Genomic DNA, 20,194 nt, shown 5'->3' on the forward strand with positions numbered 1-20,194 from the left:
TCTTAAGGTTAATTTGGGAAGTAAAGTTGCTACATAATTATGGAAATATACTTGCTGCCAATGCTTGGTTCCCCCCAAAGATTTCTCCCAACGTGATTAATATTGTTGCCACCAACAATGGAGTTATTTTCAAATGAATTGTTTCCACAATGGGAGTATATTGTTGCCTTGTATTATCTAAGTAAGTTGATGTCTTTCATGTAATGTTGATGCATATATTATCTATAAATTATGCTTCCATGTGTAGATAATATAGATAAAGACGCATGGGTATATACTTGCACTAGTCACCTACTAAAATTAGACACCCATTCCATACCCTTAACTAATTTGCACATGTATCCACCCCTTTATTCTACCTAATCTTTATGTAGTTGTACTACTAGCAATATTTATCCTTTACTAATAATAATAATAAAGGTCATCCCCTTTGTGGGACCTACAGGGACATGTTGTCTCCTTAACATTATCCAAACACTTTAACTAATTCTTCATATAATTAATTAAATACATAATTAATTTCTAAATCCCATTTCAATTAAATACTAATAACTTTTAACATACTATAATATACTTTACTATCATGGTCATGTGGTATATCGTATAGCACTAATCCATTAATATGGGGTATTATAGCTTGGACCGTATTTTATCCCAAAATGTCAAACTTCGACAAAACTCATTTTCTTCAACTCGTTTACCCTCTTACCTTCACGACACATGCTTATCACCTATTATAAATAGCATAAATACTTATAACCTCAAAAATAATCTTGTCCTTGAACTTATGTCAATTATCTTACGACAAATCTAACGTGCAAAAGTGTGGGATGTAACATCCTTCCCCTCTTTAGAAACATTCGTCCTCGATTGTTAACTCTTAGAGACTTACGAAAATTTTGCAGAGTTTCCTCTGTAAACTAAACTAAAACCCAACCTTCATCTGAAGTCTAGACTATTCACAACCTTCTGCACTTAAGTATCTCGTATCTTCTTCACATTTACCTTACTTACCTTTCAATCTCGCATCGTATCTTCTGTCGCTTTCATACCTCCCTTCCAAATAGGTGAAAATTAGATCCAGGCCTTAAAGCTCTACTATGATACCTGCACCACTGGTGCATACATAATTTGGTGGAAGCTTCATACTGACTTCTTATGACTCAGCTCTATGGAACGATCTGGAAACAAAAGAAGGGTTACAGTTTTATAAATGCCATGTAGCCTCTCAATTATAAGTGTGGCGCGCAACACACCCATAAGTGAGACTCTACTTGGTATGGCTTTGTAGAGTTCCTAGGACACGACCTGCTCTGATACCACTTTGTCATGCCCCAAAGGCACTCGGTGTCGTACTGGCCTGACCGAACCACTCTATAACTTATGATCGTTCAACGAAAACTAGAACATACATAGGTCGAGTTGGCTAAACTCATTCTTTCTGTGACCATCATGAGCCAACTTGGCCACAACTCGTAATGCATAACTATAAGTGGGCAAACGTTGTATAAGCTATCCATCGTACTTAAAACATGAATACACACAGGCCGTGAAGGCTACTGTACATAATGAACCTATGTCTACAAAGCCTCTAAGAGTATTTAACATCAAATGGGATAGGGCCCCGACCTACCCATAAGTTTGTAGTAAAAATCTGACACGATGACTTATAGACTCGGCTGCACTCCGAATGAAGTGGAGTCTTACCGATCTTTCACTGAATGCTAACCTCGTCTACTATGTGGGCTCGTCAAACTGATTTCCTTCACCTGCAGGTATGAATGTAGCGTCCACAACAAAAAGGATGTCAGTACGAATAATGTACCGAGTATGTTAGGCAGACTTAAAACATAACAATAATTTAACATTAATGAAAAAAATATAAGAATCAACCTGAACCCTTGAAGTGTCACCGTATATGAATACTAATTATACTTACATATATAATGTCTCTTTGGGACTATTCCATATCGTAACATAACTGCCCAACTGATCAGTGGTAATAGTCTGACATGTCATAGCTCGGTGGTAAATGTATAACGGCCCAATTAGTGGTAATTGCCCGACCGACCGTAGCACGATGGTAAATGCATGACTGCCCGACCGGCCATAGCACGGTGGCAAATGCGTAACTTCCCAACCAGGCATAGCTCGGTGGTAAATGCATGACTGCCTGACCGGCCGTAGCATGGTGGTAGATGCATGACTGCCCGACCAGCCGTAGCACGGTAGTAAATACATGACTGCCCGATCGGCTGTAGCACGGTGGTAAATATGTACCTGCCCAACTGGCCGTAGCACGGTGGTAAATGCGTAACTTTCCAACCGATCGTAGCTCGGTGGTAAATGCATAACTGGTAAATGAAGATGCATATATCGTTGCATTATGAACATTAACTTTGTTATCGTATGCCTCAATAAGGACTTAGAAACATACTTAGACATGCTTTGAGTATTATTTTACAGGAATGAATAACATAGACATCCTTAACTACTAAGAGAAGAATCATGTATAGTATAACATTATATTTACGTTTCGTTGATTGAATCATGCTAAAAGAAGGAAGGATTAGCCTTAACATACCTCGTTAAACTTTGTAGCAACCCTATTCCAATGCTTGATTAGTTTCTTGACCTTATATAATCTGGAACCGTCCCGCTCTACCTCGAGTTTATAAGAATCAAACAAATACTAGAAATCTCTTTGGTGTTCTTAAGATTAATTTGGGAAGTAAAGTTGCTACAGATTTATGGAAATATACTTGCTGCCAATTCTTGGTTCCCCCCAAAGAATTTCTCCCAACGTGATCAATATTGTTGCCACCAACAATGGAGTTATTTTCAAATGAATTGTGTTCACAATGGGAGTATATTGTTGCCTTGTATTATCTAAGTAAGTTGATGTCTTTCATGTAATGTTGCTGCCTATATTATCTATATATTATGGTTCCATGTGTAGATAATTTAGATGAAGACGCATGGGTTTATACTTGCAATAGTCACCTACTAAATTTAGACACCCATTCCATACCCTTAACTAATTTGCACATGTATCCACCCCGTTATTCTACCTAATCTTTATCTAGTTGTACTACTAGCAATATTTATTCTTTACTAATAATAATAAAGGTCATCCCCCTTGTGGGACCTACAAGGGCATGTTGTCTTCTTAACATTATCCAAACACTTTAACTAATTCTTCATATAATTAATTAAACACATAATTAATTTCTAAATCTCCTTTCACTTAAATACTAATAACTTTTAACATACTATAATATACTTTATTATCATGGTCATGTGGTATATTATATAGAACTAACCAATAAATATGAGGTATTATAGCTTGGACCGTATTTTATTCCAAAATATCAAACTTCGACAAAACTCATTTTCTTCAACTTGTTTACCATCTGACCTTCCCGACACATTCTTGTTACCTATTATAAATAGCATAAATTCTTATAACCTCAAAAATAATCTTGTCCTTGAACTTATGTCAATTATCTTATGACAAATCTAACGTACAAAAGTGCAGGATATAACATCCTTCCCCTCTTTAGAAACATTCGTCCTCGAATGTTAACTCTTAGAGACTTACGAAAATTTTGCAGAGTCTCCTCTGTAAACTAAACTAAAACCCAACCTTCATCTGAAGTCTAGACTATTCACAACCTTCTGCACTTAAGTATCTCGTATCTTCTTTACATTTACCTTTCTTACCTTTTAATCTCGCATAGTATCTTCCGTCGCTTTAATAACCTCCCTTCCACATAGGTGAAAATTACATCCAGGCCTTAAAGCTCTACTATGATACTTGCACCACTAGTGCATACAAAATCCGGAGGAAGCTTCATACTGACTTCTTATGACTCAACTCTATGGCACGATCTGGAAACAAAAGAAGGTTAACATTTCCTAAATGCCATGTAGCCTCTCAATTATAAGTGTGGCGCGCAACACACCCATAAGTGAGACTCTATAACACGACCTGCTCTGATACCACTTTGTTACGCCCCAAAGGCGCTCAGTGTCGTACTGTCCCGAGGGAACCACTCTGTAACTTATGATCGTTCGACAAAAACTACAACATACATAGGTCAAGTTGGCTAAACTCATTCTTTCTGTGACCCTCATGGGCCAACATGGCCACAACTCGTAATGCATAACAATAAGTGGGCAAACGTTGTATCAGCAATCCATCGTACTTAAAACATGAATACACACGGGCCGTGAAGGCCTATGTACATAATGAACCTATGTCTATAAAGCCTCTAAGAATATTTGACATCAAATGGGACAGGTCCCCGGCCTATCCATAAGTCTGTAGTAAATATCTGACACGATGACTTATAGACTCGGCTGCACTCCGAATAAAGTAGAGTCTTACCTATCTTTTATTGAATGCTAACCTCATCTACTCTGAGGGCTCGTCAAACTGATTTTCTTCACCTGCAGGCATGAATGCAGCGTCCACAACAAAAAAAACGTCAGTACAAATAATGTATCGATTATGTTAGGCAGACTTGAAACATAACAATAAGTCAACATTAATGAAAGAGATATAAGAATCAACCTGGACCCTTGAAGTGCCACCGTATATGAATACTAATTATATTTACATATATAATGTCTCTTTGGGACTATTATCCATATCGTAACATGACTGCCCAACTGATCAGTGGTAACAGTCCGACCGGTCGCAGCTCGATGGTAAATGTATAACTGCCCAATTGGTGGTAACCGCCTGACCTGCCGTAGCACGGTGATAAATGCATGACTTTCCGACCGGTCGTAGTACGGTGGTAAATGCGTAACTACCCAATCGGTCGTAGCTCAGTGGTAAATGCATAACTGTCCGACCGACCGTAGCATGGTGGTAAATGCATGACTGTCCGACCGGCCGTAGCACGGTGGTAAATACATGACTGCCCGACCAGCTGTAGCACGATGGTAAATAGGTAACTTCCCAATTGGCCGTCGCACGGTGGTAAATGCAGAACTTCCCAACCGGCCGTAGCTCGGTGGTAAATGTATGACTGGTAAATGAAGATGCATATATCGTTACATTGTGAACATTAACTTTGTTGTCGTATGCCTCAATAAGGACTTAGAAACACACTTAGACATGCTTTGAGTATCATTTTACAGGAATGAATAACATAAACATCCTTAACTACTAAGAGTAGAATCACTTATAGTATAACATTACATTTACGTTTCGTGGATTGAATCATGCCACCAACAATGGAGTTATTTTCAAATGAATTGTTTCCACAATGGGAGTATATTGTTGCCTTGTTAAATTATCTAAGTAAGTTGATTTCTTTCATGTAATGTTGTTGCTTATAATATCTATATGTGATGTTGCGATGTGTAGATAATTTAGATAAAGACACATGGGTATATACTTGTACTAGTCACCTACTAAAAATAGACACCCATTCCATAACCTTAACTAATTTGCACACGCATCACCCCATTTATTCTACCTAATCTTTATCTAGTTATACTACTAGTAATATTTATCATTTACTAACAATAATAAAGGTCATCCCCTGTGTGGGACCTACAAGGACATGTTGTCTCCTTAACATTATCCAAACACTTTAACTAATTCTTCATACAATTAATTAAATACATAATTAATTTCTAAATCTCATTTCACTTAATTATTAATAACTTTTAACATAGTATAATATACTTTACTATCATGGTCATATGGTATATTGTATAGCATTAATCCATAAATACGGGGTATTATAGCTTGGACCGTAGTTTATCCCAAAATCTCAAATTTTGACGAAACGCATTTTCTTCAACTTGTTTACCCTCTGACCTTCACGACACATACTTATCACCTATTATAAATAGCATAAATACTTATAACCTCAAAAATAATCTTTTCCTTGAATTTATGTCCATTATCTTACGACAAATCTAACGTACAAAAGTGCGGGATGTAACAATTATGAAGTTTGGTACCTCGTAAAAATTCTTGAATAAATCTGGTGTAAAAGCGGTTGTTCTTATTGAGTTTTTACTTATTTTCCTTTATTTGGTTTCACCGGACTTAGGCTGTGTTCAGCTTACACTATAGCATTATTACATGTTTGCTTCTTGTTGCTAATTGTTGTTTCTACTGTTTCATTGCGAGTATTATTTTGTCTTCCTTACCGTGCTTAGCTTTATATTAACATTCTTTCCCCGTTAGTTCACCTTTATACTTGTTAAGGTTGTTTAGTCCAGTTGGTGTCTTGACTGTCCCTCGTCCCTACTCCACCGAGGTTACTTTTGATACTTACTAGGTACTGCTGTGGTGTACTCATGTTACGCTTTCTGTATATTTTTATGCAGATTCAGGTATTTCGGAGTTGGTTGATCAATAGCTAGTTATTCGGGTTTTGCTGTGGAGACTCAAGGTAAACCTGTCATCGCGTTCGCAAGCCTCAGAGTCACCTTCTGATATTGTACCTGTACTGTTTATTTCTATTCTGAAGCAGTTGTATTTAGGGATTTTTCTAGCAAGCTCAGTAGAACTTTTGACTTATATTACCGATTTTGGGATATTATATCATGTTGGCTTCATTTAGAAATATCTGGTTTCTGTATAATAGTTCTATTGGTTAATTTCTATTATTTAATTCAGTAAGTTTAGGCTTACCTAGTCTCTAAAATTAGGTGCATCACAACATCCTACGGAGAAAAATTGAGATAGTGACACTTAGCAATTTATGCTCTTAAAGAACGCAAGGTTTCTATTACACTGAAAACTACAATTTTCGGTGTCTATTGCCACCCTATTGTACCAGGTGACAGGGATAGTGGTTTCAGTTCTTTATTAGCGTGTGAGAGTAAAGAAAATGTAAAAATAAACTTCCACATGGCTTTTTGTTCCAACGATTAATTGTTACATGGTATACTATTTGTTCCAATTGTATGTTTTCTTGTTTCTTGCTTGTTTGTCTTATTTATTTGTTCTTATATTTGTTTAGAACTTCGCATCAATACAAACAAATAAAGTTCTCCGGACTTAGTTACAAATCTAGCCAGAAACATTTGAGTAAAAAAATGTGAGAGTTTAACAAGAAAAATAATTTAAGTTAAGATATCACATGCATTAAATTTTAAAACTATAGCTACGTCGAAGAAAATGGAGTTCCAACCAAACTTTATAGATCTACCCGAAAAAATGGATTACCAAAAATGTTTTGAGTTAAATAGAAAGAGATATTTTATTTATGTGTTAATTGTAGCTTGGAATAGATGAAATTCCGGGCAAGTTGCCACAGATCTAGCTGGAAAAAGTGGATTTCAAAAAATGTGTGAGTAATTTAAACTACAAATTAAGCAACCCACATTTACTCTAACCTCACATGCCTCAACGTGCTCCTTTTCCTTTCCGTAAAAGATTAAGGCAAAATGGCCTCCCAGCCACCTAAATTTGTACTGATTTTTCAAGCCGGTAAATAAATTTACAGATTTTTCATTTTGACATTTATACTTTACAAAATAATTACTAATAAGTGTCTTTGACCGTTGACCATACCTATGTGGAGGCAATACAGCTGACATGGCCAAACTACGAGAAACTCACGCTTAAAAGGCGTGTGAATATGTTAGTTTTGATAGAAAAAGTATTTAAAAATATATTAATAATAAAAAGATTAAAGAAGAATAAAGAAGAAAAAGAAAACCCAAATACTTCTTCAGTTCTTCCCAACCCCTCCGTCCCTTTATCCTCCCTATTACTTCTGGTTTCTTATCCTTATATTTTTCACGTCCCAAACCCCATATTCCCTCTCCATTTTTCCTCTATATTTCTTTTCATTATTGTTTTGTATTTAAAACGAATTTAGGGCTTTTTTTTATTCTATTGAGTATAAGAATCTAAAGAGGAGGAAACAAGATATAGAAAATAACCCACAACTTTATGTGAAGTAAATCACCGGAGAAGTTGCAGGAGAAAAAAGAATCTGGCTTTTTGTGATTGAAAATTGGATCAAATCGGTAGTAAAGAATTGGATTGTCATATTTATTGGGTCTGATGTTTCTTTGTGAAGCTGGGGGAGATAGGAAATGACTTTTTGTTATCGGCTGAGGGGAGTTTGATTTGATCTGAAAGTGATAGATTTTTGAAGTTTCTTAGAAATGATTTTAAGAAAAATAATGAAAGAAAAATAAAGTTGATATTTTGGAGAAGAAATATGGTATCAGAGGAACTTTTTTTTGTGATTAGTCTGGTGGAATGGTATTAGATATGGTGGAACTGGTCTTAATATAAGGCCCCGTAAAATTTCACCTAGAACTCGAGGTTTCTTGGTGCCGAGGTAGGCTTATGTATTTGAGGTTTATAGTACGGACTTTTGGGTTGTACAGTGCGTCGGGGAGTTGGAGGAAAACTTTTGCAGAACAGGTCATTTCTGCAGTCCACTATGCGGCCGCAGATCTGCCGCAGAATGCAACAGGGCCCAATCCAAATTTTGAAGAGAATTTTGTGGTCGACTATGCGACCGCATAACTATTTCGCGGGCCGCACATCTGATGTTGAACCAGCATGAGAAAACTTCGAAGGAAGATTCTGCGGCACGTTATGCGACCGCATAACAGATCTGCAGACCGCTGATCTGTCGTAGACTGGACCAGGCCGGCCAGTTTTGGAGGACCATTCTTCGGTACATGCATACATCATACCTGTTCTACAGCCACATAATTGAGTTTGGAGGGTCCATTTTTGAATTTTATAACCCGACCCCATTTTGATTAAAAGCCATTGGGGCTCATTTAGAGGGGAAAAATTGATGTTTAGAGAGAAGGGAAAGGAGCTAGAGAAAAGAGGAAGGGCACCCAACATCTCCATACATCAAATCCTTGCTCAAGCCTTGAAATTCAATAAGGTAAGATTCTACTCCCTAGCCCTCAATTTTGGGATTGGACTGAAAGTAGGTAGTGAGAAGACTGATTCTTGGGTGTAGGAGTTGTCCCTTTTGCATTCATGTACCAACAATGATTGTGGGGAGGTTTTTGAACTCAAGTGGGTGAACATTGGGTTGTAGGATGAAGGAAAATCCACCATAAAAGAACCTTAAAATCATATTGCACACATAGTGCTTGATAGAATGCTTAAATGAGTTGAACCCATGAATATCTTCCTAATTATGGTTCAAATTGGTCATGTATCTAATAGATTGAAGTCGCTAGGATTACCGGAACATTGTAATAATTTAAGAAAAGCTCAAGCAAGATATGTTGGCTAAACTCCTCTTGTAAAATCGAATTTCATGATGTCCTCGTAAGTTGTGATTGTGTTTGGCTCAAGTTCTTATTTCTCATGTTCCGAGTCCTTTCTAATAAATTTGATTATTATAAATAAGTGTTGTGTAGAAAGATGTATGTACTCAAAATATATTCCAAATGTTCCTATCATATCATGATTCCCTCCGAGAATGTAATCGAGTATGACCAATGTATTAAAGATGTTGTGATTTAAAATTATATTTCAATTGCAAGTTAGTATGCCTAATTGTGGAAGAAAAACTCAATGTGATTAAGACTCTTATTGCTCATATATACACTTAAAGTCTTGATTATAAATGCCCTTATTGTTGATAATCCATGATAATGCTTGAAAGTGATAGGGTGAGTATGAAATATGAAATACGACCGACGTGCCAAGAATGATATTACATTTGTGGTCGTTGGTTCCAATGAAAAGGAAAGACATATGAAAGATTATGAAATGAGCTGAAAATCCTTTATATAAATATTTTGGGAGTATCGTTTAGTCACCGTGGAAGGGCAGGTTAAAATAGCCTAACCCCAAAACTACGCGTGCCGGTGTAGGAGAGGTTGAGGGATAAAATCCCCGTATTGATGTGATGAGATTATTCCCCTTAAATGGGATGAGAATGATGTGTTGAGATTATTCCCCTTATTTAAGATGAGATGATTGCTAGCCAAAAGTGATGTCGACCCACACAACATTGTGGTGAGACGGCTTAGCCGATCGGGCTGAGATCGGATGCCATGCCACGCACATGGTGGTGTTGTGATTGGATATCTTTGCGTGAGACATCTTAGCCGATCGGGTCATGATCATACTTCGTGCTAAAACCATGATGGTATATCGGTACTAAAGATCTCCCAACTTAAGAATAATGAAATTTACTTGAAACTTACCTTTCTCTTAACGTGACACTTTAATATTGTTTGAGGCTCTCATTGATTCCATGCTTCTTTCTCATTGTACTTTTACTCGTTCTATTGAGAGGGTGTTTAGTCTTATATACTAGTACTATTCCATATGTATTAACGCCCCTTTTACCGGGAGCGCTGCATCTTTAATGGATGCAGGTGGTTCCACAGCAGGCGGCATCGATCAGTGAGAGCGGTACACCTTCTTCCTAGCTGACTTGGTGAGCCCCACTTCATTTCAGGGTCTTGTATCTTTTGTTCCTTATGTATAATGTTTTGAGGTATAGCCGGAGCCTTGTTGCCGGTACCATCATAGTACTCTTTTGTATCCGTTATAGACTCTGTAGACATAGTGTGGGTTGTATCTTTATTTTGGGAAAGTTAAACAAAGGTGTTGTATTTGTATCACACGTTTCCTCTCCTAAACTAGTAGAGTGTAATGTAATATTTTGGGAACTCTTGATTGAAGTTCTAATAGTAATGAAATTGGTTTTGTCCATGTAATCCTCTCATTGTCTAACTAATTTAATATATCTTCACTTTATTCTTGGGTACGATCGAGTAGATAGCATCAAGTAGGCTTGCTTGACCGGGGTATCTCGGTTGAGCGCCGGTCGCGCTCCTCGAGGTCGGGGTGTGACAAGCTTGGTATTAGAGCCTAAGGTTTTAAAGTATCCTAGGATGTCTCGGAGCCGTGTCTAGTAGAGTCCTTCTTATCGGTGTGTTGTTGACCACATCTATAATTAGGAGGCTATTTAGGAATTTAGGAATAATACCATTCTTTGATGTTCTAGATCGTGCGATAGAGCTGATTATAAGACTGTTCCTCCTTTAACTCGTGAACTGCTCTAATTTTTAGTACATGGCACCTAGGAAGAAAGCAAGAACTGGCCAGATAGCCAATGCTATCCCAGGAGTGTCAGTTGATTCTATACCTGATGATGCGGGTGAGCACCCGAGGGGTGGGGATATTCCCCCAACTACTACGCCGCCTGATTCTACTACTCCTGCTCAGACAATACCAATACCTACTCTTACTAAGGGTGCAACTACTCCACCCCTGACTAATACTCCAGTCCCACCTCCAGCCTCAGTTTCCGGTCCCAGTGGTTCTGATGGGGACCTTAGGGGAGCCGTACAGATATTGGCTCAAATAGTAGCTTCCCAAGCCCAGAGATCGAATGTTGCACCTACTTTCTCTAGCCGGCATGGGGATTTGCTAGTTCTAGGGTGAACAGGTTTCTTCAGTTAGATCCTCTAGTGTTCTCGGGTATTAATCCTGAGGAGAACCCCTAGGACTTTATTGATGAGATGCACAAGACTCTCTGAGTTATGCGTGCTACTAAGACGGAGGCAGTGGAATTGGCCTCCTACCACCTGAAGGAGGTGGCATATTCTTGATTTAAGTTATGGGAGGAATCCCGTGAGGAGGGGAGCCCACCGACAAGGTGGATTTAGTTTGTGTCACGACCCAAAATCTCATCTGTCGTGATGACGCCTATCTTAATACTAGGAAAGCCGACAACCTCAATAAACCACCAATTCCTTTAAGTTTGAAAACACCATAAATAAATTTAAGAGTAAAATCCCATAATTTCTTATACAAAATATTGTCTTTATACAATACACTCCCAAAACCCGGTGTTACTAAATACACGAGCATCTAAATGACAACACAATCTGACTGATAAAAATATTGTCTGAAAATATAGAACAATACAAACAACTAAAAGGAAAGAGAGTCAAGGTCTGCGGACGCCAAAGCAGCTACCTCGATAGTCTCCAATAGATAAATCTCCAAGATCTAGCAACTATCGTATCCAGAAGTACCTGGATCTGCACATGAAGTGCAGAGTGTAGTATGAGTACAACGACTCAATAAGTAACAAGACTAACCTTTGGGCTGAAAGTAGTGACGAGCTCAACAATTACAGTCCAATCATAGAAAATAATAGTACAGAATTGTAGGCGTGCTTTAAAGTTCAACAGTTAAACTCAATATAAGAAAAATAGATCGAATCTGAATGATATGAGGAATATGACATCTCTATGTCTACATGCAAATGTACATGTCATATGTGATACAACATAATGAAAATCTCACGTACTCACACTCTCAAAGTACTCAATCACTCAGTACTGTACGGGGCAAATACAGCCCAGGAAAGGTCCATCCCTCAATATAATATCAACTGCGCTCACTGTGAGGGGGTGCAGACTCCGAGGGGGCTCCTTCAGCCCAAGCGCTATAATAATAATAGGCCATTTAGGCCTGTTACGGCCTGCTGCGGCGTGCAGCCCCGATCCATATAATAATAAAGCCTATAAGGACTGTTGCGGCGTGCAACCTTGATCCATAAATAATATATATATATATATATATATATATATATATATATATATATATATATATATGGGACTTGTTACGGTGTGCAACTCGATCCCATAAATATCCTCACAACTGGATGAACATGACTGAGTATGAAATTTATATTTTTAAAATAATTAATTCAATAGTAATATGACCCGTGTGGGTCTCAAAATATTGGCACGTAGCCTGAACATGATCTTTAATACGAGTCTCAACTCAGTTTCTCTAACACGTAGAGGATATGTGGATAATGACATCATTATTTGATTATGCAACTCCACGGAATCAATTAAGTCGCAATTTTTATGGTGCACGCCCACACGCCCGTCATATAGCATGTGCGCCACCTCCAAATAATTTATATAATAAGTAATTCAGGGATTCATACCCTCAGAACCAAGTTTAGAAGTGTTACTTACCTCAAACCGTGCAAATTCTCTATTCTAATAAGCCCTTGCCTCGTGAATTGGCCTCTAAATGCCTCGAATCTATTCACAATTAATTCGATACAGTCAACACAAATTATAGTAATCAATTCCATATGAAAATACTAAATTTCCCAATTAAATCTGAAAAGTCAACCAAATGTCAATAGTGCGGCCCACGTCTCGGAATCTGACAAAATTGATAAAATATGAACGCCCATTCAACCACGAGTTCAACCATACCAATTTTATCAAATTCCAATAACAAATCGACCTCCAAATCTTCAATTTTTTGTTTTTGAAAGATTTTATAAATTTCTCAATTTCTTTCATTTGATTCACTAATAAATGAGGAAAATAATCATATAATCATGAAATATAAACAATTTCGGTTGAGGAACACTTACCCAATTAAAACTTGTGAAAAACTCCTCCAAAATTGCCCAAAACCGAGGCTTCAAAATCCAAAACGAAAATGGAAAAATGACCAAGTTTCGATCCTTAAGTCTTCTGCCCAGGTTCGCATTTATGGACAAAAACTTTGCATTTGCAAATGAACAGTAAACTCCAATGAACAGTGTTCGCAATTGTGAATGAATAGTGCCTCACCAGAAACTAGCAAACTCAAACTTCTCCGAAATGATCCGAAACCACCCCAAAACTCATCCGGAACCTCCCAAACACAAACTATATATCCATTTCAATCATAAAACATGCTACGGACCTGCTTGCACACTCAAAACACGGAAAAGAGGTCGTCTTGACCCAATATTGACCATGGTTAAACTCTGAATTTCTTAACTTTACTAGTCTCTCAACCAAGGATCCAAAAATACACCCAAGCCCCTAGGGACCCCATCAAATCATACCAACAAGTTCCAAAACATGATACGAACTTCGTCGAGGCCTCGAATCACATCAAATAATGCCGAAACTATGAATCATGCCTGGAATCGAATTATGAGTTATGAAATTTCCAAATTCTATAATTTGCGCTAAAGTATATCAAATCAATCCGGAATGACTTTAAATTTTACACACGTGTCATAAATGACATAACGAAGCTATTCCATTTCCAGAATCAAAATCCGAGCTCGATATCAATAAAGTCAACTCCCGGTCAAACTTTCGAATTTCAATTTCTAACTTTGCGCGCTTGTGTTCTTGAGAGGATATGTTGCACGCTTGTGTTCTTCACTTCAAGGGTAGTTGGGATGATCATTTGCCACTCATAGAATTTGCCTACAATAACAGTTATCATGCTAGCATTCAGATGGAACCGTTCGAGGCTCTATATGGTAGGAGATGTAGATCTCCCATTAGATGGTTCGAGATTGGGGAAGTAGAGTTGATAGGGCCATACCTCATGCATCAGGCCATGGAAAAGGTTAAGATCATTAAGGAATGGTTGAAAACTGCTCGAAGTCATCAGAAGTACTATTCGGATATGCGTCGCAGGGATTTGGAGTTCAAAAATGATGATTGGGTATTCTTGAAGGTTTCCCCCATGAAGGGTATAATGCGGTTTGGGAAGAAAGGAAAATTGAGTCTGAGGTATGTCGGACCATACAGAATCATTTCGAGGATTGGTCGGGTGGCTTACACACTTGAGCTACCACCAGATATGTTGTTGGTTCACCCGGTGTTTCATGTATCTATGTTGAAGAAGGTCGTTGAAGATCTGTCACTCATTGTTCTGGTTGAGACTATTGAGGTTAGTGAAGAATTGACTTATGAAGACATTCCTATTTCCATTCTTGATAGGCAAGTACGAAAGCTAAGAAATAAAGAGATTGCCTCTGTAAAAGTGCTATGGCGAAACCAACAAGTTGAAGAGGCCACCTGGGAAGCTGGGGAAGGGATGAGGAAGAAGTATCCTCATTTGTTTGAATAACTATGTAGTTGTGTTATATGAAAATGTTAAGACCTAACTTTCTACAAATTATGTTTCCCTTGTACAACTTATGTTAAGGATACTCCTTTTTGGTAATCCAATGTTTATGATGTTGTGGTCGGTGTTGTTTCCATTTTGTGTTACATAGTTGTGTTATGGTTATGATGTTAGGACTGGTTTCTGGGATTCTCTAAAAGGTGGATAGGACCAATTACAGGGGAGACTCTGGCAAAATTTTTGGAAATTTAGGGAGTTAGTCAAAATTTGGAACTGTTGGTGTGTGAAGTAATAGTTGAGTCACATTGGATGCTAATGGCATATTTGACCTTCATTCGAGGATGAATGATCCTAAGTAGGGGAGGATGTAAGGCCCCGTAAAATTTTACCTAGAACCCGAGATTTTGTGGTGTCGAGGTAGGCTTATGTGTTTGAGGTTTGTAGTGCAGACGTTTTAGGTTGTACAGTGCGTCGGGGAGTTGGAAGAAAACTTTTGCACAACAGGATATTTGCGTTGTCCACTATGCAGCCGCAGAACTACTTTGCGGACCGCAGATCCACCGCAGAATGTAACAGGGCCCAAGCTAAATTTTGACGAGAATTTTGTAGTCGACTATGCGACCGCATAACCATTTCGCTGGTAGTACATCTGTCGCAGAACCAGCATGAGAAAACTTCGGAGGAAGATTCTGCGGCATATTATGTGACCGCATAACAGATCTGCGGACCGCAGATCTGTCGCAGACTAGACCAGGCCAGCCCAGTTTTGGAGGACCATTCTGCAGTCCATTGTGTGGACCGCATACCTGTTCTACGGTCCACTCTGTGGCCGCATAATTGAGTTTATAGGGTCCATTTTTGATTTTATAACCCGACCCCATTTTGATTAAAAGCCATTAGGTCTCGTTTAGAAGGCAAAAATATGGTGTTTAGAGAGAAGGGAGGGAGCTAGAAAGAGGAGGAAGGGCACCCAACATCTCCATACATCAAATCCTTGCTCAAGCCTTGAAATTAAATAAGGAAATCTCACAAAGTCTTCATCTAGGAGGTAAGATTCTACTCCCTAACCCTCAATTTTGGGATTAGACTGAAAGTAGGTAGTGAGAAGACTGATTCTTGGGTGTAGGAGTTGTCCCTTTTGCATGCATGTACCAACAAGGGTTGTGGGGAGGTTTTTGAACTCAAGTGGGTAACATTGGGTTGTAGGATGAAGGAAAATCCACCATAAAAGAACCTTGAAATCATATTGCACACCTAGTGCTTGATAGAATGCTTAAATGAGCTGAACCCATGAATCGCTTCCTAATTATGGTTCAAATTTGTCATGTCTCTAATAGATTAAAGTCGCTAGGATTATCGGAACATTGTAGTAATTTAATGTTGGCTAAACTCCTCTTGTAGAATCGAATTCCATGATGTCCTCGTAAGTTACGATTGTGATTGGCTCAAGTTCTTATTTCTCATGTTCCGAGTCATTCCTAATAAATTTGATTATTATAAATAAGTGTTGTGTTGAAAGATGTATATACTCAAAATGTGTTCCAAATGTTCCTATCATATCATGATTCCTTCTGAGAATGTAATCGAGTATGACCAATGTATCAAAGATGTTGCGATTTAAAATCATGTTTCAATTGCAAGTTAGTATGCCTAATTGTGGAAGAGACACTCAATGTGATTAAGACTCTTATTTCTCATATATACACTTAACGTTTTGAATAGAAATTCCCTTATTGTTGATGATCCATGATGATGCTTGAAAGTGATCGGGGTGAGTATGAAATATGAAATACGACCGACGTGCCAAGAATGATATTACATTTGTGGCCAGTAGTGCCAATGAAATAGAAATATGTGTGAAAGATTATGAAATGAGATGAAATTACTTTATATAATAAATATTTTGGGAGTATCGTTTAGTCACCGAGGAAGGGTAGGTTGAAATAGCCTAACACCGAAACTACACGTGCCAGTGTAGGAGAGGTTGAGGGGTAAAATCCCGTATTGATGTGATGAGATTATTCCCCTAAAATGGGATGAGAATAATGTGTTGAGATTATTCCCCTTAATTGGTATGAGATAATTGCTAGCGGAAAGTGATGTCGACCCACACGGAATTGTGGTGAGAGGGCTTAGCCGATCGGGCTGAGATCGGACGCCATGTCGCGCACATGGTGGTATTATGATTGGATGTCTTTGGGTGAGACAACTTAGCCGATCAGGCCGTGATTGGACTCCGTGCTAAAAACATGATGGTATATCAGTACTAAAGATCTCCCAACTTAAGAATAAAGAAATTTATTTGAAACTTACCTTTCTCTTAACCCGACACTTTAATATTGTTTGAGGCTCTCATTGATTCCATGATTCTTTCTCATTGTATTGTTACTCGTTCTATTGAGAGGGTGATTAGTCTTACATACTAGTACTATTTCATATGTACTGATGCCCCTTTACCGGAGGTGCTGCATCTTTAATGGTTGCGGGTGGTTCCACAGCAGGCGACATCGATCTGTGATAGCGGTACACCCTCTTCCCAGCTAACTTGGTGAGCCCCACTTCATTTCGGGATCTTGTATCTTTTGTTCCTTATGTATAATATTTTGAGGTATAGCTGGGGCCTTATTGTCGGCACCATCATAGTACTCATTTGTATCCGTTATAGGCTCCGTAGACATAGTGTGGGTTGTATCTTTATTTTGGAAAAGTTAAACTAAAGGTGTTGTATTTGTATCACACATTTCCTCTCCTAAACTAGTAACGTGTAATGTAATATTTTGGGAACTCTTAATTGAAGTTCTAATGGTAATGAAATTGGTATTATCCATGTAATCTTCTCATTGTCTAACTAATGGAATATATCTTCACTTTATTCTTGGGTATGGTTAGGTAGATAGCATCAAGTAGGCTTGCTTGACCGGGGTATCTCGGTTAAGCGCCGGTCGTGCTCCCCGAGGTCGGGGTGTGACACTTAACCTATGAAAAAGAAAGAGGAAAAAAAAAAAGAAAAAAACAAATATTATAAATTGAAAAAGTTGGGATCCACAAAGTACATGTGTCAAACAACAACAAGCTAAGCATATGACATGTTATCCATGTCATGGCGATTGCGGAACACGCTCAATTGGAGGTGTTTATTAATAACTATTTTGTAAAGTATAAGTGTCAAAATATGAAACAGGTAAGTTTATTTACCGGCTTGAAAAACTAGTACAAGTTTAGGTGGTTGGGAGGCCATTTTGCTAAAGATTAAAGAAAGACATAAAAATCACTGACAACCGTATATTCATTTCTGTTATAAATAGAACTATATTCTAGGTGAACGTCTATCTTTTAGAGAGTTCGTTACTTTGTGGTTAAGTCATTTGTCTCCTATAAATATAGGGGTTTTATCCCATTGTAATTCATCCCAAAAATCAATAAGAACTCTTTTCCTTTTCTATGTAATATTTTATTATTTTATTTCACGTTATCAACACGAGACTCTACCGTCTCAAGAAGATTTTTGAGAAGACTAAGCAAATATGGATATCTTTCAAAGAAAACTTGGATCAAAGTTCAATTGTAAAAATATTTGTTTAATTGATTCATGTACGACACATACAATATTCAAAGAGAAGAAATATTTCTCTCATTTAAATATGTGTAAGGCAGATGTTACTACAATTTTTGGTAGTAGTAATCTAATTGAAGGCTCTAGAAGAGCTACTATAACTCTGCATAGGAGAACAATACTTTCCATAGATAATGCAATATTCTCCTCTAAGTCCAGGAGGAACTTGTTGAGTTTTAAAGATATCCGCTAAAATGGATATCATATTGAGACAATAGACGAGAATAATCTTGAATATCTCATCGTTACCAAGAAGGTCTCTTGCCAGAAAAGAGTTATTGAGAAGTTCTCACCTTTGTCTTGTGGCCTGTATTGGATAAGAATAAGTGCAATTGAGGCACATTCTATCGTAAACTAAAAGGTTACTGATTCCAATACTTTTGTACTTTGGCATGATCGATTGGAACATCCTGGATCAATTATGATGAGACGAATTATAGAAAACTCAAATGGGCATCCATGAAAGAATTTAAAGACTCTTTTAAATAATGAATTTTCTTGCACTTCTTGTTATCAAGGCAAGTAAATTATTATACCATCATCAACAAAGGTTGTTATTGAGTCCCCTGCGTTTTCGTAACGTATACAAGGGGATATTTGTGGACCTATTCACCCTCCTAGCGGGTCGTTTAGATATTTTATGATCTTAATAGATGCATCTTCTATATGGTCTCATGTGTGCCTACTGTCAAGGTTTGCAAAATTAATGGCACAAATAATTCGATCACGGGCACAATTCCCCGATAATCCAATTTAGTTTGTTCGACTTGATAATGTTGCTGAGTTTTCATCCCAAGCATTTAATGATTATTGCTTATCAATTGGGATAAAAGTGGAACATCATGTAGCTCATGTTCACACTCAAAATGGCCTTGCAGAATTACAATACCCCGGAAAATTTCGAAGTACTTAAGTGTAAGGCCTGGTAAAATTTGTAAAGAAAATTAATATTTCATGGTGCCGGACTAGGCTTATGTGCTCGGACTTTTTAGGTTGAACAATGCACGGGAAAGTAAAAGAAAATTTTGCCGGAAATGTGCATTTATGCGGTCCATTATGCGACCGCATAATCACTCTGCGGGCCGCATAATAGCCGCAGAAGTAAGCAGGTGAGGGCTATTTTGGAAGCAGCTATGCGGTCGACTATGCGACCGCAAAACTATTATGCGGTGCATTATGCGACCGCATAATAATTATACGGACCGCATAGTGACCGCATACACAGGCAGTTCTTTTGGCTATTTTGTAACCAATTATGCGACCGATATGCGGTCGCATATGCGACCGCAGAACCTGTTCCGGAGCTCCATTTTTGGGTTTTTAAAACCCGACCCTACTTCGTTAAATACATATTTTGGGCCATTTTTGAGAGATAATCTGACATTTTAGAGTGAGAGAAGGTGCCCTAGAGTGAGAAGGTGTTATCCAATAATTGTTCTTCAATTCTTGCCCAAGTTTTGGAAGATTGAGAAGGGAAACTCACTAGGTCTTCATCCTAGAGGTAAGATTCTACACCCTAACCCTCAATTTCGAATTTTATGTGGAAATGGATAATAAGAAAGATAATTTCTGGGCAAGAGGGTTGGTTATTTTACATGCATGTGTTATCAAAGGGTGTAGAAAGATTGTTGAGCTAAAAATGGTAAAGGTTGGGTTGTGGGATGATGGAATCCTCCATAAAAGGACCTTGAACCTTAATG

At 37.9% G+C, this 20,194-nt stretch overlaps 1 long non-coding RNA gene across 1 annotated transcript; it reads left to right on the forward strand.

Moving 5' to 3' along the window:
- Positions 1-7,539: 7,539 nt before the first annotated feature.
- On the forward strand, positions 7,540-10,693 carry LOC138891528 (uncharacterized). The gene is made up of 2 exons (XR_011407822.1): positions 7,540-8,897; positions 10,354-10,693. It is a non-coding gene; the product is annotated as an uncharacterized lncRNA (long non-coding RNA).
- The last annotated feature ends 9,501 nt before the right edge of the window (positions 10,694-20,194 follow it).

The sequence above is a fragment of the Nicotiana tomentosiformis genome, chromosome 5, assembly GCF_000390325.3.
Source record: "Nicotiana tomentosiformis chromosome 5, ASM39032v3, whole genome shotgun sequence".
Taxonomy (NCBI): Eukaryota; Viridiplantae; Streptophyta; class Magnoliopsida; order Solanales; family Solanaceae; genus Nicotiana; species Nicotiana tomentosiformis.